This window comes from Canis lupus, chromosome 5 (assembly GCF_003254725.2).
Source record: "Canis lupus dingo isolate Sandy chromosome 5, ASM325472v2, whole genome shotgun sequence".
Classification (NCBI taxonomy): domain Eukaryota; kingdom Metazoa; phylum Chordata; class Mammalia; order Carnivora; family Canidae; genus Canis; species Canis lupus.
The window spans coordinates 53,187,906-53,215,802 of record NC_064247.1 but is presented as its reverse complement, the minus strand read 5'-3'; the positions used below and the strand labels follow the sequence as shown (position 1 = coordinate 53,215,802).

Sequence of the window (27,897 nt, the reverse complement as noted above, 5' to 3'; positions counted from 1 at the left end):
GAGCTCCTAGGATGTCCTCTTGAACTGATCAGGTGATCAGCCAATGGTCTGGGCAGAAACTGATACAAGGCCTAGATGTGTTGGCACCACTGGCCTCTAGGAAGAACAAGGCCAAGGCTATGGGCACAGCTGTGGGCCCTAACTCCAGCTGTGTCTGTGAAGCAAAAAAGACACACCACCAAGTAAGGCTGTACCTGAGTCAGTCTTCCAAAACGCCTTCCAGGGGAATGTTTTATTCACATCCTCACTGAACTTGCCCAAGTTTGGGATTTATCCTGTAGTTCCAAAAGCTAAGAAACCTGCTTTTGTCAACTCCCAAGAGCTGATCCTTCACTCATCCATACCGAGAGCTGATCTGGAAACCGTATTGCTCATGTGTTATTGGACAGTGAGAGCAAAAAGGTACCATAGTATGGAAGCAGAATCCACACACTGGCACAAATAACCCATTCTCTCCCTCTGGGCCACACTGCTTGGGATGTCACATCATATATGCTGAAGATTGCAGGGTGACCTTCGTATCAGTGCAAGAGGAATTACATGAATAAACTATCTAATAGCACCTAATTAAGATAGTCTTATGTGATTCCTAGCACACAGCATGGACAGAGTGCCAAAATTTCCCTCTATGACTCTGCTTTCCTTCCTTCTTCAGATATATTTAAGATCTATGGCTGGATTAAGATCAGTTGACTCTCACAGTCCTAGGAGCCATCCTGTCTCCTCACTAATCCTCTTGTGCCTGTCTTCAACTTTAACTCTCAAAGGATAATCTTGTTTCCATATTTCTGAGGACCCCCAGGAAGTTCCTTGTAATCTTATGTACTGGCAACAGTGGTGTTCCTTGAGAACAGCCTAGTGCAACAGAATGAGCATAAAATCTACAGTCAAGAAACTGGGATTAAAAACAGGCTCAGACACTTGCATGAAATGAGCCGCATCTCATCATCTGTTAAATGGGAATAAATACTAGTAACTCTTCTCCTGAGGTAGTGGCCAGGGTCAAATGAGGTCAAAGATGTTATCAACCCCATATGACAGGCTAGTCATTATTTCTATTCTTTTCTATAAAGTCTGGGAATAGGCAAGATATATAAGTTTACTCCGTTAGGGCGTTCTATAGTTGACACAAACAGAAAAACCACCTGTCAAATAGGAAGCAGCGTTTAACAGGGAACCACGGGGTAGCCATCTTCTCTCTCAGACCAGCCACATCTCTTTTGCATCTGAACTCTTGGTCCCAGACTTCCCTAAAGATATGTCTGAGGAAGCATCCAACTGGACATATTTCCAGAAGAGCTGTCTGGGGAGAGGTTTGATGTTTTCGCCCCATTTTGCATGTAACTGGAGGTTCCAGTGATATGAAAGCCAAGAACTGGGTGGAGATTCATCTAGAAAATAGCCAGACTTTCTGGATACCAGAAGGAGTTCACTTGGGGTTGGACTGATTTAGCTGTCAAGCAGTAGCAAACACAGGATTCCTTTTTAATGAGCGCTAACTAGCCCACCCCTCGTAGAGTATGAACAGCATGAGCAGTATTTGGCAGAGGAATCTACCTACTGTAGGGTCATCCACCGGTGATCGGCTCAGATGCAGCCCAAAGAACTGGGAGGTCCTTGCAAAACATCCACCACTGATAATTACAGGACAGCGTGCTGTGGAAACCAAAGCAGATGTTGACTCCCATTCTATCATTGGCTTTGATGCACATCCTTCAATACTTCCTAACACTCACCCTTCCTAAGACATATCTCCTGACTGTGATCTCCTCATGCCATGACCATTTCCTGCCTCCTCCGAATCTTTGCTCATACTGTAATCTGGCAACAATCAGTGGGGACGGGCATGTCAAAAAGGCCTTATCTGTCAGTCTCTAGTATCTAACATGGTGTCTAGACAGAGAAGTAGCTCAGTGAGTGTCAGGTGGATGAATGAATGAATGAGTCAGTGAGTGAATAAGTGAAGAAATAAATTAATGAACTGAGGCCTCTGCTTTCCTTCTTCAAATATAAACCAGTGGCTTTCTTCGTTTTTTCCTAGGACTGTCCAGACTGTATGGTTTTCATAGTACAGCAGAAAAACAGGTCAGTGAAACCTGAGGAATCAGAATGAGTTTCAGACTAACTGGATTTAATTTTCAAACATCCAATGATAGCCTAGGGGAGTCTAGCATCAGTGTGAAGATCTAGGTGCACAGATGTGGTATAAACCCTGAATAGTCACCTATTCTGTTAAGGTGATTTTTTTTTTTAATTTTTTTATGATAGTCACAGAGAGAGAGAGAGAGAGAGAGGGGCAGAGGGAGAAGCAGGCTCCATGCACCAGGAGCCCGACGTGGGATTCGATCCCGGGTCTCCAGGATCGCACTCTGGGCCAAAGGCAGGCGCCAAACCGCTGCGCCACCCAGGGATCCCTGTTAAGGTGATTTTTTAAAAACTCTCAGGTTGTGTCTCCATGGTACATGACCTGGGTCAATGCCACTTGTCTTCTCATGTCAGAATAGGTTCCATAGAGGCAAGATTGAAAATGATTGCTTTTCAAATATCCAGAAGTGTGTGCTTCTCTTACAACTGCAATATAATATAAACATCATTATCACCCTGAGAAATCTGAGTCTGCAAGAGATGAGGTGATTTGCCCACAATTGTATCACTAGCTCACACAGATCCACGATCCAAATCCAAGTCAGTCTGCCTCAAGGTCCATGCCCTTCCATCCACTACTAGACATCGCAAGCTAGGTGGGTGGTTCTCAACCTTGAGATACCTGCAGAGCCTGTTAGAACCCAGACTGCTGGGCCTCCCCTCCAGACTTGATGATTCACTAGGTCTGGGATGGGGCCTGAGATTTTACCATTTTACCATGCTCCCCGCTGAAGATGCTGATGCTGGCTCAGAGATGACACTTTGAAACACTTGGCTAAAGTATCAGAAAGGACTCTTAATTGTAATTTATAAAAGCCAACGGAGGATAATTTGAGCAAAAAAGGAGCATCTTATCACATGGCTATCAGGCATGCACTGACCCCCCAATAGGACAGGATTGGGTCTCAGATAGGTCTGGAGCCTCTGCCTCCAGCTTTTATCCTCAGTTTCTCTTCTAAATGTGCTTCATTCTTCTCCTTCAATTACACTAGCTTCTGAATCTGCTCCCCTGCCCCCACGATCTAGTGATAGACCACATGGTTGGCAGCATCTTCCCAGTTATGCCATGCAGAGCGAGCAACTCAGAAAGAGACTGAATCTTCTTTGCTATCCCAGTCCCAAAGTTCCCAAACCTTGCTCGAGTAGGGTGCACGCTCCCGGCCTAATCATCTGTGAGCAGGACTATCATGTGCATGGCTACCAGGGCTCACCACTGGAACCACACAGACTGACAAAGGCTAGTGTGCAGAGAAGGGAATTGGGTCATAAATTTGAGAGCTGACCACCATGGCTGGGATGTGATAAATGTGCAGACAGACAGGTAAGAAGTGAGAAAGCTGTATGAAGCCAGAGTAGTGACCAGAACACGAAGGATGGTTGGGAAAACTTTTAGAACAGGTTGCTGATGATCTTCAGAAATAATGTTTTTCCCTGGGACTGGAAGAGACAGTAAACAGTAAATCCATCTGGTTTGCAAATTCTCTTAAACAAGTCTACACAGACAATTCCTAGGGCTGAATAGAGCCAGTTCTGTTTTCTTAGAAGGAGAACAATGGAATGTGGAATTTCAGAACAGTGCAGCTGGCCAAGCTGGGTCAGGGAAAAGGCACAGATCACATTCATTAATGTTTTGCAAACCCACCCAGGCCCCACCCCCCGCCACCCTCCTTGCCTCTCTCAACCCCACCCTGCAAGGGAAGAGCCTAAGTTTGCTAAAAAGGGATGAATTTGAGGCCAACTGGGGCAGAGGTTTAGTGAGGCCTTCCCATGCAGGCACCTGCACCGCCTGGTGCCATGATTCTGTGAAGGGCGCACTTCCACCAGGCCGTGTGCTGCGGAGCTAGGACCCCTGTCCTGGCAGCCCCTCGGAGTCACAGGCTTGCTTGTTGGGACTTTCTGTGATAGGAGTATGGGGAGGGACAGGTGCCAGTGGAAGGCACAGGGGAAAGAGCGTTGGATTTATGATCCTCAGTGGGTTTAACTTCTGACTTCGGCAAACCGAGAGACTAGCCCAAGTAAGTCAAACTCCCTGCCCTCCCATCTCGTCAACTGCAATTGGGCAACATAATCATCAGTGATCCTCTGCGTCACTAGGTTGCTATGAATAGCAAATGTGAACGGCTGAGAGGATCTCACATGAGGGAGGACAAGGCCACCCGTGGCATGCATGACGTTTTTACGTAAAACAGAAAAAGGCACCGCTTCCCCTGTGCCAGCGCACATGGTTAGCAAGCTGAGCACAGGCTGCATTTCTTCCCCTCAGCTAGGCACCCTGTGCGGGGAAATATACCTCCACCACCTTCACAGCCGCCCTTGGGCCACGCGTGCCACCTCCAGAGGGCCACAGAGGGGGCTCCATCAGCTTGGCTGACAGCAAAAGGTAAGGACAGCAGTAAGGGCAGCCACAAGCACTCCTCCCAATCCAAGTTAAAAACAGCCAGAATGAGCAACCCCCATCTAGAAACCCATCCTTGCACCCAAGGAGAATGGCAGAGGAGAGTCATAGGTATGCTCTCACTGACACACTTAAGTGGATATGTCTGCACCATCAAGAAAAAACAAAGATTTTTAGAAGCTTCAAACTGGCTGGTATTTTCACAAAACTCCCTCTGGCATCTCCTTTCCTAGGAGAAAGGAAATGTATCAGGCCTGGACTTCCAGGTCCTTCCATTACCATGTCTATATAACACGAGCAGAGGTTTGGTGTTTAAAATCATCTATGAGCCACATATTCTCAACCACTAGAGTTCATAAATTTAAGAGGATGTTAACTCTATTTGTCCTTTCTTTCTGCTTTTTGCTAGAATCTTCTTTTTCTTTGATTACTTTTTTTTTTTTTTTTTTTTTTGCTTCTGTCTTTGTCTAAAATGCTGTTAAACCTATATTCCCATTCAAGGTTATATTTTGCCTCAGCGCCCTGCATCCTTCTTGCTGAGCCACAGTGCCTGCAACTCTAGTATGTGGGATTATGAGAAAAGGGGTATGCAAAGCACAGTCTTGGTTTTTGTGTCCCTAGTGCTCAACTATCGGTCCTTGTCTCTTCCTCCAGCCTCACTCCACCCTGCTCTTGAAGCTCCTAGATTCTGACGTCATTGCCCATTTTCCATTGACATTATCCCCTTGCCTAATGAACTTGACCCTCCACCCGCTCCCGCTCCAGCCAGCTACAGATCCTGAGATCCCCTCCCAGCTAACTACACTGTGATTCTCTCCTCCTAGCCTGAACGCTTTGGGGGTAAATCATTCTACTGGTTTGGCTGTGCTTTGAGGCTTCACACATTCATCAACCCCACCCCTCATGAGTTATATACCCAAGAGGCCACTCAACCTCAGGAACCCAAAAAGGGTAAGGGGAGCTAAGGGAAAACTCAGTGAAATTTGGAAGGAACAGAAAGGTGCCCTTCCTTCATGAGGGGAAAACCCACCCATCCCACTTGTGAAGAAGACAGGCATCACGAATCACTTGGGAATAGAGTCTGAGCCCCATATTAGCAGACTACCAGGAAAACCTCAGTGAGGCCCGAGGGAGGCTTTTAAGAGGCTCAAAAGAGCTGTAAATACATTTCGGAAAATGTCAAGTGAAAAATCATTAGGTTCTTAAAGCTGATTGTCAGTTAATACTTCCGGGATTAGGTTGCCTGTATCTACATACCTTTTCTAAATTACTGAATGTTTCTGAAATCTGGGGCCTCCGGTGTATATCAGCTTCCAGGCTTGTTTCACTCAAATTCACCCTCAAGTATCCAGAGATCTTGCCACTTGTCTGCTAAGAACCTATCAGGTGTTCTATTGCCACTGCTGAAGCTCAATGGGTCCTTGGTCTGAACACAAGGCCCTGCAGGACCAGGGCTTGCCTACTGACCTGTCTAGACACCTGTCCCCATCACAAGACTCTTTGTAAGGCAGGGCCCATATCGTCTTTATTTTTGTGTCCCTATCACCCAGAGTCACAGGGACACGGAGCGAACACTGTAAACAGTGACTGTAATGATTAACTAATATCATAGACCTAGTGTATCTGATTGGGACCTAATCCTATTTCATTTCTCATTTTTCTATAAAGGAAAAAGCTAAGTGACATCACTGAGTTTCAGCCACGGAGCCGTGGTGGCCCTGGACCTTGCAAAAGCAGTCCATAGGGCTGCGGGATTCTGTGGCTGGGCTGGGACTCGCTAGGCAGTGAGCGTCTGTGCGGCTGAGTCCCTGAGCACTATGCTGCCCTGGTTCGAGAAGTGGAAACTAGTGAGTAGCCACTGAGCCTGCAGCCAAGGAGATGTTTTTCTAGTCTGAACCCACACACCCAGACAGTCCCGAGAGATCCTGAGGGCAAGTGAATGTCCGGTTACACAGGAACTCGACTCCCCACGGAGGCCACCCCAACACCAAGCCCACCCCTGTCTCACTCCCCAGCACCCGGAGGTCTGACGCCCACTTCCTCCACCACGTTCCACAACAATGATTGGTCTCTTGGCACCCAGGCTAGCTTCTGTTCCCCTGTGCCTTCATTCCAAATGCCTCGTGGAAAGGTTCTACTTCTAAGTTTTCTCCAAGAATGAGGGATCCTGTGTTGTTCAACAAAGCCAGCAGCCTCAAGCGCACTCTGCAGGCTTCAGTTCAAGGGTGCTCTCCATGACTCTTGGCAGCACGAAGCAGCTGTACTAGCTGTCTTCCCACCACAGACCCTCTACATCCCCCAGGCCCAAAATAGCCCAGAGTACAGGCATGAAGCAAAGGTCAGAAGCACCCCAAGGACAAGCAGGCACTTGTCTTGTCGACCCGATGACATTTCTGCTAACTTGGGACCCTTTGTGAAAGGAAACTTCTCTAGCAGGCAGCTGAGCTGAGGGTGTTGGAGAGAAGCAGTGTGGATAGTAGAAAAAGCAAGGGCTGTGAACCCAGAAGGTCCAGGTTTGAGTCCTCGCATCCGGCTGTGGGATCTCTGACAAGCCACTGAAGCTCTTGGAGCCCCCTTTGCCAAGGTTCTGTGAGGTCAGAGAGATACCATATGCCATGTGTAGAGCAAGGAGAGAACCAGAGAACCTGTATATTGACTGAGTGCCAGATTCTTCATCCATGAAAACCAGACCCAAAATAGTCCCCCTCCCGCTGAAATATTCTCAGCAACGTCCTGAAGCTCAGGGAAGTTCAAGAGCTTTCCGAGGTCACACAGTTAATGTTCCAGAACCTGGATGGAGCTCAGTCCTGTCTAATTCCCAAATCATATCTCCCAAGGCTCATCCTTCCAAAGTAAACATAAGACCCCACTTTGAGGAAACTCAAGCCTTTGAGAGAAGTCATGTTTACACATAAAAATATGTCTTGTGCCCACATATATTCGGTAGAGACTTCTCAGGCGAGGTGAGACATATGGGCTGGGCTTTGAAGAATAGATTGGATATGCCCCATTTTCCTTGACTAACAGCAAACCTGAACGGGGCTGGTGGCCCCCCACTGGCAAGCAGGAAAGACCTGTGAACACCTGTGCCGTCTGCACTTAACCCACCTGCCCACAGCTTCCTACTTCTTCCCTACCTTTCCCTTCGCTGTTCCACTCAAAGTCTATTTTATCTTGCACTTTTGAGTGCATCTCTGTCAGTAAGCCACCTTCATATATTTTGCAACGAGGCAGAGGATACAGCAGTTCCCTACTCTACCCCCACCTGAGCATAGACAGGCCACGTTTAGACACTGCTTGGCCAGTGACTGGTTTCAATACTCACTTTCTTTGAGGCCCCCACCTTGAAAGCACCCCTGTTCCTGCAGTTGGGACCACTCGCCCTCTCCTTCTCTGCCTCTAGCTTCACTAATTCAGGACCCTGAGGAGCCCCGGTGTGGGCACTCAGGCTTTGGGGGAGCAAGCAGGGCAGCCCACTGAGCTCGCTCACAGGGTGGTCCCGATCTCTGCAAAGGTGTCTGAGGTGCTTCTGCGGGCCACTGTCAGAGCCCGAGTCCCCAACTCTCCCTGCACCTACCCTGAGTTCCTCTGGGATTGGGCTTCTGCTCTTGTCAGACCCTATCCCAGAGCAAACCCTGAGCCTGAGGCCTTTAGACACGAGCACAATGTGGAACAACCTGACGGCACTCAGACTTGACCGTTAAAATCAGTAGGGCAGAACAGAAAAATGTCAAGTCACCTGAAAGGCCTCAAAGGGCTCCCAGCCAAGAGAGGCAGAAAACCCCCATGACTTCCATAAGAAGGCGAGTCACACTGCAAGGGAGCTGGCCAACCACTTCAACTGAAAAATAGAGAAGGTCACAAAGTCAAACCAAGGGACACTGCCTATGGGGCAGATTCAGCCCAACAATCCGTGGCATTTACAGCCCTATGCCTGGGACTGCCCCAACTGTGTGGTAAATAATTGACAAGTCTTATAAAGAGGTTATATGTATTTACTTCTTGTTCCTATATCATGTTTATCACACAGCTTTGCATATAGGGGTTAGTTTTACCGGTAGGTCTGCTTTCAGGGCAAGCACGAGCTTATTATGCCAATAGGGACATTCCATTCTTGTCACCTTGAATTAGCAAGGTACATGCACAGTTTGGCTCCCGAGTCCTCCTCCAATCTGCTTAACAAAGTCCACCCCTGAGGCAAAGATCCACTGCCAACCTGTTTTCCAGAGACTTCACAAAGTAGACGTCTACGTTTGAAAACCGGCACAGCTGTGGAGAATTCACCGAAGGAGTGAATGACAAACTGTGAGACCCTTTGGTGGCCAAGCCATTAGGTAGGACATGCAGCTGCCAGAAAAAGCACTCTTTCCTACCGTGGAAATGCTACCTCTTTCTGACCCTCCTGAAGCTGCCATCCACAAGAGTGTCTGCCCCCTTTTGAGACGGCGGTCCACCCCTCTCCGCGTAGTTCTCACTCATCCTGGTGGACTTCCTGGCACCTGTTCTGCCTCTGGACTGCCCACAGTCCCTGGGGAGCAAGTACATCTTGACAGAACTCACCCTTGCTGTGCATTTGGGCCAGACTCTAACCACCAGCCAACACCCTGTTGGTGAGAATAATTACTGGTACCCAATCGCTCTCCATCCAACCTGTCCCATTGCTTAACCGAAGTCACTCCCGCTTCACTCCCTGGCCACTGCCACCCCACCCAGCTCATACAGGACATAGAAGATCATCTCCTTGGGTAACTAACATAGTCGAAATTTTCATATCCTAGTACAGATACTCAGTCTGGATCAAGAAACAAGAAGGTGGCACTGGAAGAATGCAGATTTACTAAAACAGACGTTTTGTGTTTGGTTATCCAACTGGCAGAGATCTTTTGATATCATTCGTTGAGGGAGCAGGAACACAGGAATGTTCACCCACTGCTAATGGAAATTTAAATTTTTATAGCTTTCCTGGGCATAATTTGACAATACTATATATTGAAATGTCTTTAAAACTCAAATGTACTTTAAATCATCAATTGCATTTTTAGGATTTTACCCTAAGGAAGTAAAGATACACACAAAGGTTAAACTTCAAAGATGTTTATCACAGTATTTCTTGATACTAGTGATAAACCAGATGCCAACTAAATTATTTAACAACAGAGCATTGGTTAAATGAATGGCACATTCACATAATGAACTACTATGCAGCCCTTTTAAATCACATGGAAACATATTTATAGGTGCAGAAAGATGTTTACAATATATACTGTTAAGCAGAAAATATACACATGGGGAAAGTGTCAAAATACCATTGTGACAATACTTCTTATTTTTCAATGGAAGAATTAATGGGTAATTTTTATTTTTCACTTGTTTCGGTATCTTCTAGTTTTTAGACAGTGAATATGCATTTACTTCAGTGGTATAAATAAATAAATAAATAAATAAATAAATAAATAAATAATTTATTTTCGCAAGTATGGACTTGGGACTCACACAAACTTGGAATCTCAACCAGGCCACTGATGAGTACTGTGACCATGGAAACATACACTCCCTGAGTCTCATCTTTCTCCTGTCCAAAATGGCAATACTAGCTCTTCCCTCATGAGGCATTTGTGAGGATTACATGAGGAAACATAAATAAACCACCTGGCACTGAGTAGACACTGATGACATTTTCCCCTTCCTTCCTGGATGCCCAAAAATACCTCCGAATAACAAATCGCAAAGACAAGATGGTCAAACACACACCCTAATTATGTAAAATGTAGCTCGAACACTTCGGAAAGACTCATATATTTAATGCTCCAGGCTTAACTCTTTCAGCTCTGATCTCCCAAACCCACGCAGCGGCATACACACAGAGACCCCTAGACTGGCAAGTCTGTCTTGCCATCCAGGTGGAATCAGGAGGGCTGTGTGACCCAGCCCCATCAGCAGGTGGGGCCCATCTCTATCCCGTGTCTACACACAGCCTGCTACACCCACTGGCCAGCCCTGTACACGGCTCAAGGAAGGCTATCCTGTCAGACTGACTGCAAAACATTGGGACCCTCCTCTCTTGCCCTCTCTTACCTGCTCCCACCCTGATCCAGGTCCTGTTCATGTCCCACTCAGACCACTTTGGACTTGAGCCTCCTGGCTCATGCATCTGCCTATCCATCAGGAATCCAGTTGGGATCTGCCCTGCCTTCCTCCAGCTTCTCATTCATTGATTCTCCAAACTTGATGCCTACTTCATGGATACCAAGCTCTGTGCTGGCATATAGAGATGGATCAGAGGGAGGTCTTGCTCTGGGGACCTCCCAGTCCGGTGGGGGAAACTGGCAGGGACATTTTTTTTTTTAAGATTTTATTTATTTATTCATGAGAGACACAGAGAGAGAGAGAGACAGAGAGAGAGGCAGAGACACAGGCAGAGGGAGAAGCAGGCTCCATGCAGGAAGCCCGATGTGGGACTCGATCCCGGGTCTCCAGGATCACACCCTGGGCCAAAGGCAGGCACTAAACCTCTGAGCCACCCAGGGATCCCCTGGCGGGGACATTATAATGCTATGGGATAGTGACTATTAACACAGTACTTGTTCTATGCTTTTAAGAACATTAATTTATATAAAATAAGAATAACAAACCCACTACATGCTAAAGTAAATAGCATTTTAAATGAAAAAAAAAACTACATAAAATTAGTAGGAAGAATGGCATTGCTTCACACATTGGCAAATCTCTTTAATACCTGACTTATTAGCATACGGGTGGATTTCTGCAACCTCTTTGGCATTCAGTCTATGGTGATACAGTATTTGTGTTAAAAGGTAAACTGAGGCACAGTGAAAATGTTAAGAGCTTATTTGGGCAAAAATCCATTTGAATCAGGCAGCATCAAACCAGTAGTGGTTAGGAGTGCTTCCCTAGCAGGAGCTGGGGGCAAGACTGTCACAGACAAGACAAGGAAGCAAAGAAATTACTGGATTGGCTGTAGCTTCAGTAGTGGTTGCCTTATTTGGGAATGCCTTTTTGGCTGTGATCGGGTTTTCTTTACATTTCGATTTCATAAACTTGAGGCATTTACAGGCTTAAATTCTGGTTTGCTTGCCTAGGCTGCATTAGAAGTGTCTTAGCCTTCTTGTTTAATTAGTTTAACAGCTGAACTAAATGAAGAAATGTGGCATCACACAGATGTAGGGTCTGCAAAGGGAGGACTATTTTAATAGGCTCTTCAGGTAACTGGATATTCTTCTTTGATACTCCACCAGCACTTGATGAGAGGTGGTTTCTTAAGGGGTAGCAGCAGTGTGCAATGTGACAGCCCACAGTGGAGGATATGAGTCTTCCAAAATTCTCAGTTTTCATTTGAACTCTCTCACATTTGATCACTGGCAGCAAACACTGTCACTTGTTTTCTGTGAAATGACAGCCCCCCCAAATCGGCCAACTACCCAGGTCTGATAACCACAGTGTGTGTCGGTCATTCTTTCGAGGGAAAATGATGCTCTGAGAAAAAAGTAACTAGCTCAGTTCCCAACTCAAACAACCGTGCCAGCGTACTTCCTCGAGACCACCACTGTACCCTGTGAGGCAGCACAAATACTTTATGGGTATTTCCCATTTCATCACACAAAACATTAAAAAGATAAGTACTCGAGGGTCGAAATTTAATAAATTTGGTCACTTTTACTGCTTCACCAAGCACACCCTGAAGTGAAACTGACTTTTTTTTCTTCTTCTTCTTCTTTTTTTTTTTTACTGTGCACGTGTGGTGGTGAGTCATACAATGATTACTACTGTCGTTTGGTACAACTGCCTTCATGTGAACTAAGACACCAGTAGTTTTACCCGCTGTTGCTTTGGCACCATCAGTTCAAACGCCAACTCAAGGAAAAGAGAAAATAAAATCATAGTAGTAGGATGAAAATAATTTTGATCTCATGGTTCCTGGAAAGTGCGTCAGATTCCTCCTTGGACTATACTTTGAGAACCACTGCTTTATACAATACTAGCTAGGATAAATGTGGGGCTACAGAAGCTTCTTCCCACGGATCAGAGTTTGGATTAAAGCCCTGTCCTGAGCCTCATGACTGCAACAACCTGCTTGGTCTGGGCCAGTCCCTTTCCCACACTGCTAAGAGTCAGACCCAGTCCCTTAACTTCCAGGTTCCAACTCAGATGGACCACGGACCACCACCTGTCATCAAACAGACCCACCTGCCTGCACTGCAGCTCCCCTCACTCCTACAGAAGCCAAGGGGGTTCACCTGTCCCGAGCCCTGACTATGTGCCAGGCATGTCCTAACACTCCTGCAAGGTAGACACTATCATCCCAGTTTTGCCAGTGAAGACACCGAGGCTCAGGGAAGCAGGATTCACACTCAGATCTGTCTGGCACGATCGCAGAGGGCCCTTCGCTGCCTTCTGGTCGGTTCTCACAGCCCCATTCCCGCCCCCGGCCTGGACTTCCTGCCCTTCGGGTCCGCCTGCTGGTGAGGTTCCAGCATGCTTCACAACCAAAATTTCCTGAAATGAGAAAATTCCCAGCACTCGCAGTTTTAATCATCCAGCGTCTGAATTCCTAACGTTCACAAATCACTCAGATGCTGGAAACCGTGAGACACATCAGCCTCCGGAATAGATCATCGGTAACGTCGGAGCTGGGCTCGCCTCTGCCCGAGTCTGTAATGTGTGAGGCCCGGGACGGGGCCTCCCTCCAGGGAGCACTTCCACCCCAGCCGATGGTGCGTCATGTGTGCCTCTGTACCGCACACGGGAGTTGACATCCTCTGGCCTCTTCCTCGGTGCCAGCGACTCCCTGGAAAAGCCCGAGCCCATTCATACGAGGCCCAAAACAACTCCCCAGGATGTGACCAGGATAAGAATCACATCCTAAGTCTCAGCTTCAGGAAAGTTCATCTCAAAATAAACCCAAAGCTGAAGTAAATAAAGCATTCGGATTATTTTGGGAGGGCAATTGATCAGAACTGGAGAAAGGGAAAAAAAAATACTATTGTCCACAGCCTTTGTTCAGACATTCTGCATTTCTGGTACATCTTGCTAAGTGGTGGTTTCATATCTGACATTGATGCAAGGGGGAAATGACCCATGTTTAGGAAAATTATACCATTTCTTCTGAGGGTTAAGAGTGTCCTTTAAGCACTGGTTTGAGATAGGGCAGAGAGTCTGATGAAGATTCAAGGTTGTGATGATTAAAGTCAGGCTGGAAGAAACATGTAATTTGTACCAAGGAACCAAGGGAATAACAGCTAAGGAAGAACTGCAGGGAGCACGTAGCAAGGGGACACTGCAGCCTGGGCTCCAAGGGGGAAGCGGGGCCACAAGCAGAAAGTACGATTTCCCAGGACAAGAGAAGGAACAGGAGTCGGCATCAAGACGGTCAAAGCAGTGGGCATCATGGACACCAACGGAGCCGTCGCTGACACAGTCTACCCTGACAAACAGGTTGTACCATCATGGCTTGACCACGATCAACCCGCAGTCACATCCACTGTTTCTCGAGTCTACCCTCCTTGGCTAGGCCCTGGGAATATCTCACTGATGACACACTGTCTGTGTCCTTGAGGAGCTTCCAGGCCAGTGAGCAAAACTTGTGTAGAGACAAGGATAGGAAGGTAACAGTGCTATGAATTCTGAGGGGGGAGGAGGTCCACCCAGGATGCTTCGTCGGGAAGTGGCCTAGTTAAACTCTTGACAAGGACAGCAGTGGGGGCAGGGCGGGCGGTAATAGATGGAGGTGGACACCAATGGTCAGCACGACACTCCCAAAGATACCGATCATCAGCTTTCTTTGGTGTGCATCATGTCACTCCTCCTAAATTCTTCAGAATTGGTCTAACTTCTATGGTCCTTAATTTAGACATGAGAAGCGATACATGGTCGTATTTGGTTGAGGAAAGCCACATAATCTAGTGGTGAAAAACAAGGAGTTTGGAGGCAGACAGACCTGGGTTTGAATTCTGTATCTGCACTTACTAGTTGTGGAAAGTTGCTTAACTTCCTGGAATCATATCTACCTCACGGAGATGATGTAAGAAATAGAATGAAATACCTAGAGTGTCTGGCACATTCTTTCTCTGAGATCAAGGAACCACTTCCCAAATATCCCTCAATTCCACATGCTACTCTCTCTCCCCAGTGCCACAACCCGATCCAGGCTGCCATCCTCTCTCCCCAGGACTTTGGGAGCCTCAGCCCTGCTGTCCCTGTTTCCTGCTTGTTCCTCTTCGGCCCCTTCTTCACACAGTCACTGAAAACGCTTTCAGGTGTGCATGTGCCCGTTCCTTTCCTCTGTCTCAAGCCCTCCATAGCTCCCCTTGTCCTCAGAGCTGAAACAGCAGTGGCTCTCAGGGCTTTCATCATCCGACCCTGCTGACCTCCCAGCCTGACCTGTTCCCGCCTGGCCCCTCACACTCCAACTCAGTTCAGCCTCCAGAACTTTGATTGTGCTTCCTTTCACCTGGAATATGGTCTCTGATCCCCTACCCTCTCCTTCTCCAGGCTAATGCTCTCCTTCCCAACACTCTATGCCTCTGTGCTTCTGTCAGGAAGCTCATCATGACTCTCCCCCCACAGCAAGACTGGATCGGGTGGTGCCCCTTCTCTGGGCTCCCATCATGGAACTTCCATGGTTTCCCCATTGCCATGCTCTATTGTAATCCACTTCTCTGTATCCAACCCTTAGATAGTCCTCTCTTAGGAGCCAGTGTTGTACTTCCTGTCCACATACTCTGGCCTGTTTTAAATGAATGAACAATCTCACAGCTAATGAATGACAGAAATGAGATTAAAACCCAGGTCGGTCAAACTCCTACACTCATGGCTTCCCCAATCCCCACTAAGACCCAACTAAAGACAGGTAGTGCCATGCCCTGGGCCCCATGGATCTCCTCCTAGGTGTGCACTCACCTTCTGCCAGGAATGCATATCCCTCTTACCAAGGAAGGTTCTGCTGGCATTGTGCAAAATTACCATTCTCAAGAACAACACTCAACCCACTGATTTTGGTGCAAACATGTTGGAGTGACAGTGATAACAGGGGGCTTTCCTGGGCTTAGGACATTGGTTTTGAGGAGTGGCAAAAACCACATTGCAGCTCAGTTCAGGAGAAAATTCCTGGAAATTTGAGCAAGCTGGTTAGTTTCTTACTCATTAAAGTGCACCGAGCCAACTCTCATTCTTTTGTCAATATTTGCAGACAGAAAACATGACAAACTGCTCTCTGTGCTGGTCAAGATATGGACACATATTGATAGGACTGGGGACAAAAATCCCCTGGGAACAAAACAAGTTTCAGGACTGGCTACAGGATAACTTTTTCCCAGTTGGGGAGGCTCCACCACAGAATGGGAAGAGAGTGTGTACTGAGTAACCATGGGAGACTCTCCCCTTCACTCTCCCACCCATAATTATTTGAGTCCAGAATATGAAGGGACTCCTATGTCATGTAAGGAGCTACGTCATATAATACTAACGATGCTATGTATTGAGGACCCTCATTGTGGTAGATATATTTAACGTATCTCTATAATCCTGAAAGCTGAGAATTTATACAACCATATTATGAATCTGGAAAATGTCGTAGGGAGGTTAAGACCTGTGTCATTGTCACTCAACTGCTAAGTGACAGAGACAAGATTCACATCTGTCCTTTATGCTCCGTCTCACCTGCCACCACTCTCTCGGGGCCCCAGCCACCATCATCAGCTCCAAATGGTTCTCCCTGCTTGCTCTTTTTCCCTCCTCCAATGCAGAGTGTTCTTTAAAAATGCAAATAAGCTATATTCGCCTTCTTGAAATCTGCTTGAAATCTTCCCATGGTAATTAACAGGCATTGCTGCTACTTCCCAGCATCCATCTTGCCTGTAACATTGTGGTCTGGTGAGCCTCGTTAGCTAATCTGGGGAGTCCCATTCGCCCTGCTACAGGAATTGGTAATCCGAGCAGTGCATTCTCTTGGCTGCAGAGATTGGGCAAGGTGTAAGGAGCAGCCATTAGTCAGAGGCTCAGAACTGATGTTTTGTTCTCATTCTAGGGCTGTCTCTCTGTGTCTCTGTCTCTGTCTTTGTCTCTCTCTCTCTCTCTCTCTCTCTCTCTCCAGAACATGAATGAACAAGCACAGCCTCTGTGCCTGCTGGAAGCCACCTTGGGAAGGAGACACTGGCTTCCATGGGAGGAGAACGGAGCCCAGGGAATCACAGACACAGGCTGGAGCCTGGCTGGGCCACATCTGAGGACTCTCTACCTTTCAACCTTTCACTTAATGGCGCACCAATAAACCCTCTTTATTATTCAAGCCAGCGTGGGTTAGGTTCCCTGTAACCTGCCCCAGAAAGTCTCCTGAGTAGTTCAAATGCCTCCCAGTGCACTTGGAATTGCATCCCTACCTTGATATTAAAGGCCCACTCATCTCCAAGATCAATGAGGGCTGAGGGCACGAGCTAGACTCTCATTCACCCTGGTAGTGCCAGCCCCTCACAACCATCTAGCACATAGAAGGCACTTTGTTTTAAAAAAAATATATATATATAATATAATATTATATTATAATATTATATATTTTATATGTAAATTATATATAAAATGTATATTATAATATTATTATATATGCATATGTTTTATTTATATAACTTATATAATTATTTATATAATTATAATTATAATATTATTAATATATATATATATTTTTTTTTTAAAGCAAAGTGCCTTCTATGTGCTAGATGGTTGTGAGGGGCTGGCACTACCAGGGTGAATGAGAGTCTAGCTCGTGCCCTCAGCGCTCATATATATTTATATATATATGATATAATATATTATAATTAATATATATATATATATTTTTTTAAGCCCATGAACCCAGGTCTCTAGCACATTATCTGCTTCCCAAAGATAGGGAGTCCAGCTGGGGTCCCGTTACATTATATGCTGGATCCACCTCTCTGCAAGATATCAGCGTTCTTAGACATTCAGGCCTTCCATCAGTGTCCTTGGGGAGACTTCCATCAGGGAGGGCTTGGCCATTCCGAGTGTGAGGATGTCAAGCAGTGCCTCTGATTGCCAGATGCTCCAGCAGGGGGCAGCTCCCGGCAACAGCCAAGCTGCAGACTTCGAGAGCGCACCTTCCTCCCACCCACCCCGCCTTGCCTAAGCCAAACCTCTGAACAGGCTGGAATTCTCACAAGTAAATGGGGACGGGACTTAGAGCCACTAGGATCTGGGTAGCAATGAACGTCGCCAGTGGGGCACAGGGAAGGTCCAGGCATGGGTCAGAACATTTTATTCCTTTGTTTATCTAACTAGCAGGCCCTTCCTGCCTCAGGCTCTCTCTGCAGTGGCTTCCTCCGCCTGATGACCCAGCTACTCTACTCACCGACCCACCTTTGTCTTATGTCTCTGCAGAGTGTTTATCAATAACTGATTTTGTTTACTTGTGTGTTTGTTTTCCTCTGTCCCTTCTTCCCTAATATAAACTCCATGAAAGCAGAGGCCTTGACTGTCTGCCTCCCCACCACATCTCTGGTATCAAGAATCTCCTAATAAGCACACATTATCAATGAACAGTCGGCCGGCCCCCTCCCAGGAACCCACCTTCATCTCATCAGTTAAGCGTCACTCAAATAGGCCGCCACCCCCCTCACGTACCATGGTCTCTCCTCCCAGAACCACTTTCCATCAAGACACATGTGTCTTTCCTTCATAGCTCTGATCACGCTGTAAAATGATCTCATGCGTTTATATTTACTTCTCTGTTATCTGCTTTCTCAAATTCTCTATCATTCCCTTTGCATCCCCAAAGGCAAGATCGCTGCCAGTGAACATTTACGGAAGGAACGATAGAAGGAGGGTGGGAGGGAGGGAGTCTCCAAGGGTTTGGAACTGGTGGACATGAGGAGATACAGCAAAGAAGGAATCGGATTTGATTTCAGAGTGACTCTGTGAGGTAAATAGGGCAGGTTTTGCTACATGAAGAAAGCACAGGTCAGCCATGTTGGGGCTGTCTCAAAACAGCATGGCTGCTTAAGTTCCAATTTGATCCATTTTCCAGCTCTTTCTCCTGAATCATGCAGCTCGCTTATTGAAAACTTACCTCCACACACGCTTCAAGGAGCAACAATCTCCCTTATCCCCGTCAGTACGGAGTCTCCTGAGGTGGAGACTAGCTATTTGAGAAACCAGAACTGAATCTCTTGGTTTGTTTGTCTTCACAATGCTTCAATTAAACCACTTTAATGAGGCACAAGCAGCCAATACCAGTCTGATATAAAAGTCTTTCCACGCCTTTGTGCTACAGCCAGGTCTCTGGCCTCTCTCAATTATTACCTTAACCATGCCCTGGAGACCGAAGGAGCCAGTTTATTTTGACTGGGAGATTGTTAAACTGCAGGAGGCAAATCTGAGACGCTGCCAGGCTGTGATTCCCATTGCTCCTCACGGCCACGGGGTGCTGAGAATAGCCAAGGCCGCTTCCTGCTGGAGGAGGAAATGGCAGCTTCCTCAACTCCCGGAAACATTACTTCCTCTCTGGTGCCTAGCTTTGTGTTAACCAATCAGACACCCTCTTCCCACCCCAGGCTCCGGGAGACCTGGTCCAGGCCTGTAGAAGACATCCTGTTTCCCCTGAGGAAGTAGCTCAACTTGAAGGAGCCTCTAGGGTACCGCGTGAAGGGTGGGGAGGTAGTGGGGCAGGAAGGCAATGACCAGTAGTAATAATAATAGTGTCATCCAGTGTCAGCGAAGTACTAAGCCCCCACTCCACCCTCTTGTCCTGACACTCGGAGATCTAAATAAACTTGACCTAAACTCTCACTGGCCTTTGATAGTCCAAAGTCATCAAAGTTTGAAAATACAGTCCTTTTCTTGTTTGTACAGAAAATAAGCTCACACCACACATTCCAGGAATTTAGAAACACTGCCATGGAATTTGAGTGGTCACAGGGCACCGACATACTTCTTGGCAAGTAGATTCATGGAGAAGGCTCTGGAGCCAAGCTTCCTGGGTTCAAATCCTACTTCATACTCCCTATCCCTTATTAACTATATGTTATTAGCTAAGTCAAGTTCTCTGGGCCTCAGTTTTTTTCTCCCTTTCTCTCTTTCTAGGGGAATAATGGTACCTACTTCAACAAGATTCAGTGAGATAAAGCACTTAGAACAGATAAAGCACTTGGCACAGCTCAGTACTCAATAAATGTTCATTACTGTTTTATTCTGCTTCTTCCTCCCTTTCAGAAGGGGAAAAAAAAAATCCTGTTCCTTGTCTCATGAATAATTGTACCCCTTCTCTGAAACCTTGGCATCAGCCAATATCCATACTCTTCCATGGGAACGGGCCTTGTCAGGGTATTCCTCTGAGTGCTCTCCCTGTAGGCCATTCGAGTGAATGCAAATTTCTCGATCTCATTATCATTTATTACCATTTAATAGCAACCACTCAAATGATGTTTTAAGATATTATTCCATTTTTAAAAATAAATTTCATATTTTAGGATAGTTTTATATTTACGGGAAAATTACAAAGATAGTTCCAGATTTCCCATAGACTTCACACTCAGATCCCCCATTTATTAACATTGTACATGAATGTGGTACTTTTGTTACAATTAATGAGCCAAGGCCAGTATATCATTATTAAATGATAAATCTGGATCTGTATTTACTCAGGTATCTTTATATTTTACCTAATGTGCTTTTCCAGGTTCAGGGTCCTATCCAGGATAACATATTATGTTTAGTTGTCTTGTCTCCGGGGTTCACAGACCTTCCTTGTTTTTGATGACCTTGACAGTTTTGAGAACTGGTCAGGTATTTTACAGACTGTCCCTCAATTGGCCTTTGTCTGATGTTTTTCTTATAACTCAATAGACTGGGTTTGGGGAAGGAAGACTGCAAAGGCAAAGTGCCATTTTGATCATATCATTTCACCATACACCAATATGACCTCTCATTGTTGATGTTGACCTTGAACACCTGGCTGAGGTAGTGTTTGCCAGATTTCTCCATTGCAAAGCTACCATTTTTTTCTCCCTTTCCATCCCACACTCTTTAGAAAGAAACCACTATTTGCAGTCCACACTTGAGTAGGGAGATGTGCACCACCTCCTTGATGACAGAGTATCTACATAAATTATTTAGAAGTCTCCTATATGGGCAATATGTATATTCTCCTTTGTTTATTTATTTAATCATTTGCTTATACCAGTATGGACACCGGGGTATTTGTTTTATATTTTGTGTTATAATCAAAATCTTAACTTACTTATCTTGTCCAAATTACGCCAGCTTTTGGTCATTGTGAGCTCTTTCACTTGGTTCCTGCAGCTCTTTGGCATAGTCCATCACTGTTTTGCTTTGTTTTGTCCTACTTTTGGACACTTTCTCACTCTCTGGTACTATGAGATGCCCTAAGCTCCTCTTATAAATTTCCTGCCCCAGTCCTAGATTCACCCATGTCTCAGAGAACTGGATACTTTTACTGTACAATGATGTTAATAACCTAAATCTGGGCACTAGGTGTGCTCACTGTGACTGGAGTGTCCTTGCTTCTAGGTTCGCTCAGCTGGCACAACTAGTTAATACACGTGTGTGTGATAACCCGTAACCCATGTATTTATACATACCTATACATATTTCTATATTTAACCATCTGTGTTTATATTAAGCTGAACACCACTGAAACTGAGGTCTTCAACTCTAATCCATTACCACATGGGTCATTCTAGCTTCCCCCCCTTACTCAACTATGTACTTTTACTCCAGCAAGAAGAAAGCTGACTTCCAGTATCCATTTATTTAATTGTTCGATTCCAACATATAAACGACCCTTGAACAATGGGGGGGGGGGGTAGGGACACCGACCTCCATGCATTCAAAAATCCCCAACTTTTGACTCCCCCAAAACTTAAGTACCACCAGCCTGCTGTTAACTAGAAGCTTTACTGATAATATAAACAGCCTATAACACATACTTTATATGTTATAGATATTATAGATTCTATTCTTGCAAGGAAGTAAGCTAGAGAAAAGAAAATGTTATTAGAAAATCATAAAGAGAAAATACATTTACAGTACTATATTGTAAAAAGATCTGCGTGTAAGTGTACCCGCACAGTTCAAACCCATGTTGTTTAAGGGTCAACTATACCTCTAAAGCAGTATCAGAATCGTTGACATATATTCCATGGGAACTATCCTTTTAACTAAAGTGCAGTGCTTATGGGATGCCTGGGTGGCTCAGTTGGTTGCGCGTCTGACTTCAGCTCAGGTCATGATCTTGAAGTCCTGGGATTGAGCCCCGCATTGGCCTTCCTGCTGAGCAGGGAGTCTATTTGCTTGTCCCTCTCTCTCTCCCCTCCCCTTGCTCATGCTCTTTCTCTCTAATAAATAAAATCTTTAAAAAAATAAATAAATAAAGTGCAGTGTTTATATACAGTTCCTTCTGCCTTTAGTTTTACAAACTCCCCTCATTTCCAAAGTTACTCAGTCCAGTGACTTCTTCCTCCACCCCCTTCACTAAAGTTATGTCATACACGTGTAATACAGTTAGACTGCTCTGTCACATTCTCACGCCATCCTGGATCCCTTGATATCTCAATGGTTTTCCTTTAATGTGTATACATGAAGGTTCATTCTGGCCATATAGTTCGGCATGTTTTCATAGCACATAATGTCATGCGCCCACAGTTACAGTATCAAATCCTAAAACAAACCCTAAATTTCACCTATTTAACCCTCCCTCATGCTTCTGGCAACTACAGATGTTTTTAGCTCTACTTTAATTTCACCTTTTCTAGGAGAGCATATAACTGGAATCACAGAGTACGCAGCCTTGGCTGACTGCCTTCTTTCATCTAGCAATACGCATGTAAGAGTCATCTGTATCTTTTCAAGGCTTAATAGACTTTTTCTTCTTATGATGGAATATCTCATTGCATATATGTACCACAGTTTACCCATCGACTGGGGAGTATATCGGGTCTGTGTGGGGGGAGTGGAGGGAGGATTCAGTTTTTGGTGCACAGAGTTTCCACATCAGAGAAATACCTAGAAGTGCAGTTGCAGGATCATGTGGTGAGACTCTATTTTAGTTCCATAAGAATCTGAAAGACTGTCTTCTAAAGAGTCATGCCATTTTGTGCTCCTACCAGCAATAGAGTTTCTGCTGCTGTACATACTCATCAGTATTTGGTTATTGTTGGCGTTTCAAATTTGGGCCACTCTTAGAGGTGTGTAGTGATACTACACTTAGTTACTAGTTACTGTCTTAACTTGAAATTTCCTGATGAAAATGATGTCAATCGTCTTTGCATGTGATTAGTTACCTTCTCTAAACCTTCTTTGGTGAGGTGTCTGTTTTAGGTCTTTTGCTCATTTTCTTATTGTGTTTTAAGTATTCATGTGTATTTTGAATAGAAGTCCTTTCTCAGACACGTGTTTTGCCAATATTTCCTCCCATCCTGGGGCTCATCTTTGGACTCTTTTAATAGTGTCTTTCACAGTTTTTAATTTTTAAAAAAAATTTAGACGCTTTTAATTTTAATGAAGTCCAAGGTACCAGCTTGTCCTTTCACAGACCATGTCTTTGGTGTTGTATCTACAAACTCATGGCCAAGCCTTGAATGATTTTAAATATGTTCTCTTATGTAATCATGATCCCATTGCTCTGAGGCAAAATGTGTGTTACATCCATTTTGCAAAGGGAATGGCTGCCTGCCACACTTTTCTCTAAAGTATCTTTAAACAGGCAAAAGAGAAAACAGGTAAGAACTAAGAGAGAATGGGTAGTTTATAAAAGCAGGCCAAGACAAGTATTAAATATCTTCAAAGCTCCCTATTCAGCTTTAAATTTTCAGCATGTGACTATCTTCTCCACTACCTAGCTGATTTTGTTTTAATATAAATATTATATTATTGTTGCTGGAGCATGCATATGTGCACGCACACAGACACACACACACCACTACCACCAACATTGTGATAAAACCTGTGCTTCATCAGGAAATTTCATGTTTATTGAGTGGGTGACTTTGCATCCCCCAGAACAGTGACATGCTCTTTCCAAGAATATTTGTACCTCTGTTTGGAAAGCAAACTGGACTGAAGGAGGGGCAACATTCAGCAACTTGTCCAGTGTCATGCAGCTAGCTAAATGACAGATCCAGGATTTGATTCCTGAATGAGCAGACTCCCAAAGCAGTGCTCCTGGAGCCTGTGGGCTGCAGTATGTGTGTGTGCCAGATCCTTGGCCAGAGACAGTCTGGCTCAGGGAGGCTGATGTTACCTCCATCTCAAGGAAGCACCCCTCTCTCCCCCTGCCCGCCCCCCCCCTCCCCCCGCCACTGACCTGGCCTTCCCCAGGCTTCGCAGCCTCTAGAATCCTACCATGTAATTTAGGCTTGCCTCCCCTTTTAAGCATAACTACAGAAAGGGAAAGAGCAACCCTAGAATGTGCCTCTCACTGAAGCATGTGAATGTGGGGTGGGGGGGGCAGCCTTAAGGGATGATAACCTAAAAAAAATTACCGATAGTAGAAAACTTTCTATGTCAAAACGATTTTTTGCTGAAACAACAATGCACATAATAAAACGTATTGAGGAAACTTATAATTATGCCAAATTAAACTGTGTAGAAGTGTCTCTCTGGCCGTGAGAACCATTTATTTCTTGGTGCAGTTGCATTCAGCCACCAGCCCAGGGTAGCTGAGGTTCTGAAAGCAGCAGCTACAGGAGAAAAAGAGGTCATTCTCTCAGAGGAATGGCCTTTGCCCTCCAGAGCTGGGATCTGACTGGCTTCTCTGGAAGGAGTGGGGGCCGCCAGCATCTCCCAGTTGACAGCCGGCTTTCAGAGACCAGCACTGGGCAGAGGAGCCTCTGTGCTCCCTGCCCGCCTCATGTGGATCTCCTGCATTCAGCAAACCTTCCTGTGTGGGGGCGTGGGCCCCCCAAATCCACCCTCGCCCCCAGAAGACAGTGGTCCCAGAACTTCCCTGAAGGTGTCGCCCCTTTTTCACATGCCAACTGGAGGCCAAGGCCTAACTTTGTCTCTACTGCACCAATGACTAACTCTGTCCTCCTGCCTGACCTCCCTAGACCACTTTCCTTTCCTCTGCAAAACAGGTATCCCCTAAGGTGGGGTCGACCCCTCCTTGCTTTGACAGAGATTGCTATTCCAGCAGAAAAACTGGCAAGGAGGTGGCTACATGGGTGAGCCCAGCCTTCACAGCTTGCAGCAGAAACTTCAAGTCCTTTCAGTAGCAAATGGTTCCTCTCTGATGCATGTAAAACATTTAGCAGGGCGTGCTGAGCCAGTCAGTGTTAAAACTTTCCTTCCCTTTTCTTGCAACAGCTTCAAAGCACCCCCACCCACTTTTGCATGCCTCACTGCCCAGGACTGGGCAGCTCGGCCCCACACCCCGCTGACGCCCTGAACCCCAGTGCACCTTCAGGGAGAGCTTTGGGGTGACCACCATCATTCACGTTTCAAAGACTCCAAAACGGGGCTCCGAGCCCCACCCATCCTGATCAGCGTGACCAAAGGAGGGAGCTGGAACAGGGGGTTTTGGAGGATTAACCAGCTCTCCCACTGAGAGGCCGGGCAACCTGTGTTACTAAATCCTCCTACTGGATTAAGCCTGAGCCCACAGATCACCCGCAGCCTTGAACAGATGTGACACAATGGGACACTTTCTGGGCCTTGGTCCAAAGAAGGGGCTAAAAGTAGACGACGCCTGGGCACATGGCACTTGTCACTCTCTCCCTTGTGTTATTTGTCGAGGCAGCAGGGTGTCTTAAAAAGAACATGAGCCAAAAGACCTGGGTTTGCTCCCAGCTCTGCCACTTGCCAGCTGTGTGACCCTGAGTGGGTTACTTGACTTCTCTGGGCCTCAGTTCCCCCAGCAGAAAAACGGGATTCAATTTATGGATTTCACAGACTCTTGAAGGATTCTGAAATAACATGAAAAACTCATTTCCTCAAAAAGCCTGTGCATGAAATATGAATAGGACTTGCCTGGGCTGGGATGGAGGCCTGGCTCAAATGGCATCTCACATCTGTGGCTTTCCTCATGGCGCCATTCTCATTACTTCCAGCTTTACACAGTCTTTCAAGTTTCTCTCCTTTTGATGGTGGCTTCTCAGAAATAGGGGTCCCACTGCATTTATCTTTGCTCTCCATCACCTAGCCACCCATGGGTGCCTAGAAATGTATATCAAACTACAAGCACTTGGTAGCTGGTACCTCCTCCGCCATCATGAACTGGCATATCTATTGATAGGTATGTCCCATCTCCCCTCCTAGACTGTAGGTGTTCCAAGGACAGCAACCAGGTCGGATTCATCCATGCATCCACCATGGTACCACGCTGGATAGACACAGTGGGGAGGACCCACCTTCCACTCATTGACCTCACTTAGACACAAGCTGCTGCTTCCAACGTCTGCATCTCTGTTCCCTTCTGCATTCCAAACAAATATTTATTGGTGGTCAGATGCCTGGTGGGCCTTGGGAGGAGGTGAGAGGGGGCAGGTCAGTAGTAACTGCTGTTCCCTTCTGTCTGCAGTGCCTTTAGCCATTCCCCAAACCACATCCTCACACGGAGATCCCTACAGCCACCACCTTGTCACAGCCAATTTGCCTACTTGACTCTTATTTCTCCTTCAGAATACAACTCAGGTGTCACCTGGCTGTCACAGTGGTGGTCTGCACAGCAGACATGCAGGACAGCTGGCAGGAGCCCAGACACTGGAGTCGAAGGTTAGCCTTGGCACAAATGAGCTGTGTGACTTTCAAAAAGTCATCTCCCTAATCTGAGCCTCAGTTTGCTCATCTGTAAGATGGGAATGATAGCACCTTCTTCATGGAGCTGCTATGAGGAGTAGTAAATGTAAAGAGTTTGGCATAGAGCTCAACATGTGGAAACCTCTCAGTGAGCAGCTGCTGTCGATGCATAGGAAACATTCCTGGATCCCAGACTGGATCGGGTGCCCCTCCCCTGGACTCTGAATGCACCCCATGCTTATTCCTGTGGTTGCCATTCATCTGAGTGTTTTAACATCTGCTCATTATTTGTGGCCTAACTAGATGGTAAGCAACTCATGGGCAGAAACTCTATGTTGGTACCCCCAGCACCCAAGAGCAGGCCAATTCATTGTGTGAGCGAATGAATGGATGGAATGAATGAAGGCATGAGTAAATAAAGTGTCTTAATAGGCCCTCAGGCTACATTGACAACAATGCCTATTCTAAGTCCCACGAGGGCTAGAGCTGGGGTTGCTCAGAGTGGCTCAGGTCTGAACCCAGCCTAGGATATCACGTTGGGCCCTGAGGACAGAGCGGTGGGGACAATAAGAACTAAAAGGCAGACTCTCATGCATCCTTGTTACTACTGACCTGCCCCCTCTCACCTCCTCCCAAGGCCCACCGGGCATCTGACCACCAATAAATATTTGTTTGGAATGCAGAGATTCACTTACTAATTTAATAAATATTTACTGAGCCAGACACCATTCCAAGCAATAGGTTACAGCAATGGATGGGACAAGCATGTTTACAGGACAGACAAAAGGAAATATGATTCCTTAGAAAGGTGACATAAGCCCGTATCACCTGTCATTGTGGAGAAAGAGGAGGAGGAGGAGGAGGAGAAGGAAGAGGGATGGACCGGGAGCCAGGAAGCCCACATTCATTCTTTTACTATCAGCATTCATCTCAGCCAAGTCACGTAGCTTTTCTCTGCCCCATGACATGTTACTCACACAGGACAGTTATATCTGCCCTACTCACGGCAAGGTCAGATAGTCATATTGGGAATGATTCTAGAAAATGCTGCGGAGTCAGGGAAGGATGACAGCTTATTGCCACAATGACCTGGTTCAGTGACCTCCGTCTACCCCTCCAAGCCTTTACTTCTTCCTCTGTAATGTAGGGATAAAGACTCACTTGGCCTACCTCCCAGAGTCCTTGTGGTCTCAACCTAGACCACAGAAAGGACACAGGGCCTGGTAAACAGCACACAGCACTGACTATGGAACTCCCTGCTGTAGGCCTGTCCTTAATCCACTCATACCTCAATCTCAAAGCCTAGCTTCCCCTCAGGTGAATCAGTAAGCTTCACTGACCCTCAGGATCTTCACCTGTAAAATGAGAATAATAATCCCTGTCTGGCCCAGCCCACAGTGCTGTGAAAATCTAATGAAATGATGGATATGAAAAGCTTTGGCAAATGCTGACATACTGTATACACGATAAAGTGTTTGGTAAATCTGAAGCGTGATTGTTCTTTATGTTGTCGTATGCTCCCTGTGGTAGAACTTGACTTGGTCCCACATCCCTACCCAGAGAGAAAGAAAAGAACC

At 46.1% G+C, this 27,897-nt stretch overlaps 1 long non-coding RNA gene across 12 annotated transcripts in view; it reads right to left on the bottom strand.

Moving 5' to 3' along the window:
- The window catches only part of LOC112647091 (uncharacterized), a 121,422-nt gene that overhangs the window by 86,661 nt on the left and 6,864 nt on the right, over window positions 1-27,897 (bottom strand). For 2 of the 12 annotated variants that reach the window (XR_007410846.1, XR_004815929.2), the window contains exon 3: window positions 1,562-1,656. The exons of 9 other annotated variants lie outside the window; for them this stretch is intronic. This is a non-coding gene — a long non-coding RNA (uncharacterized LOC112647091). Of the gene's footprint in view, window positions 1-1,561; window positions 1,657-15,457; window positions 15,579-27,897 lie in introns of those variants that run through there. One more of the 12 variants, XR_004815940.2, reaches the window with a different exon arrangement.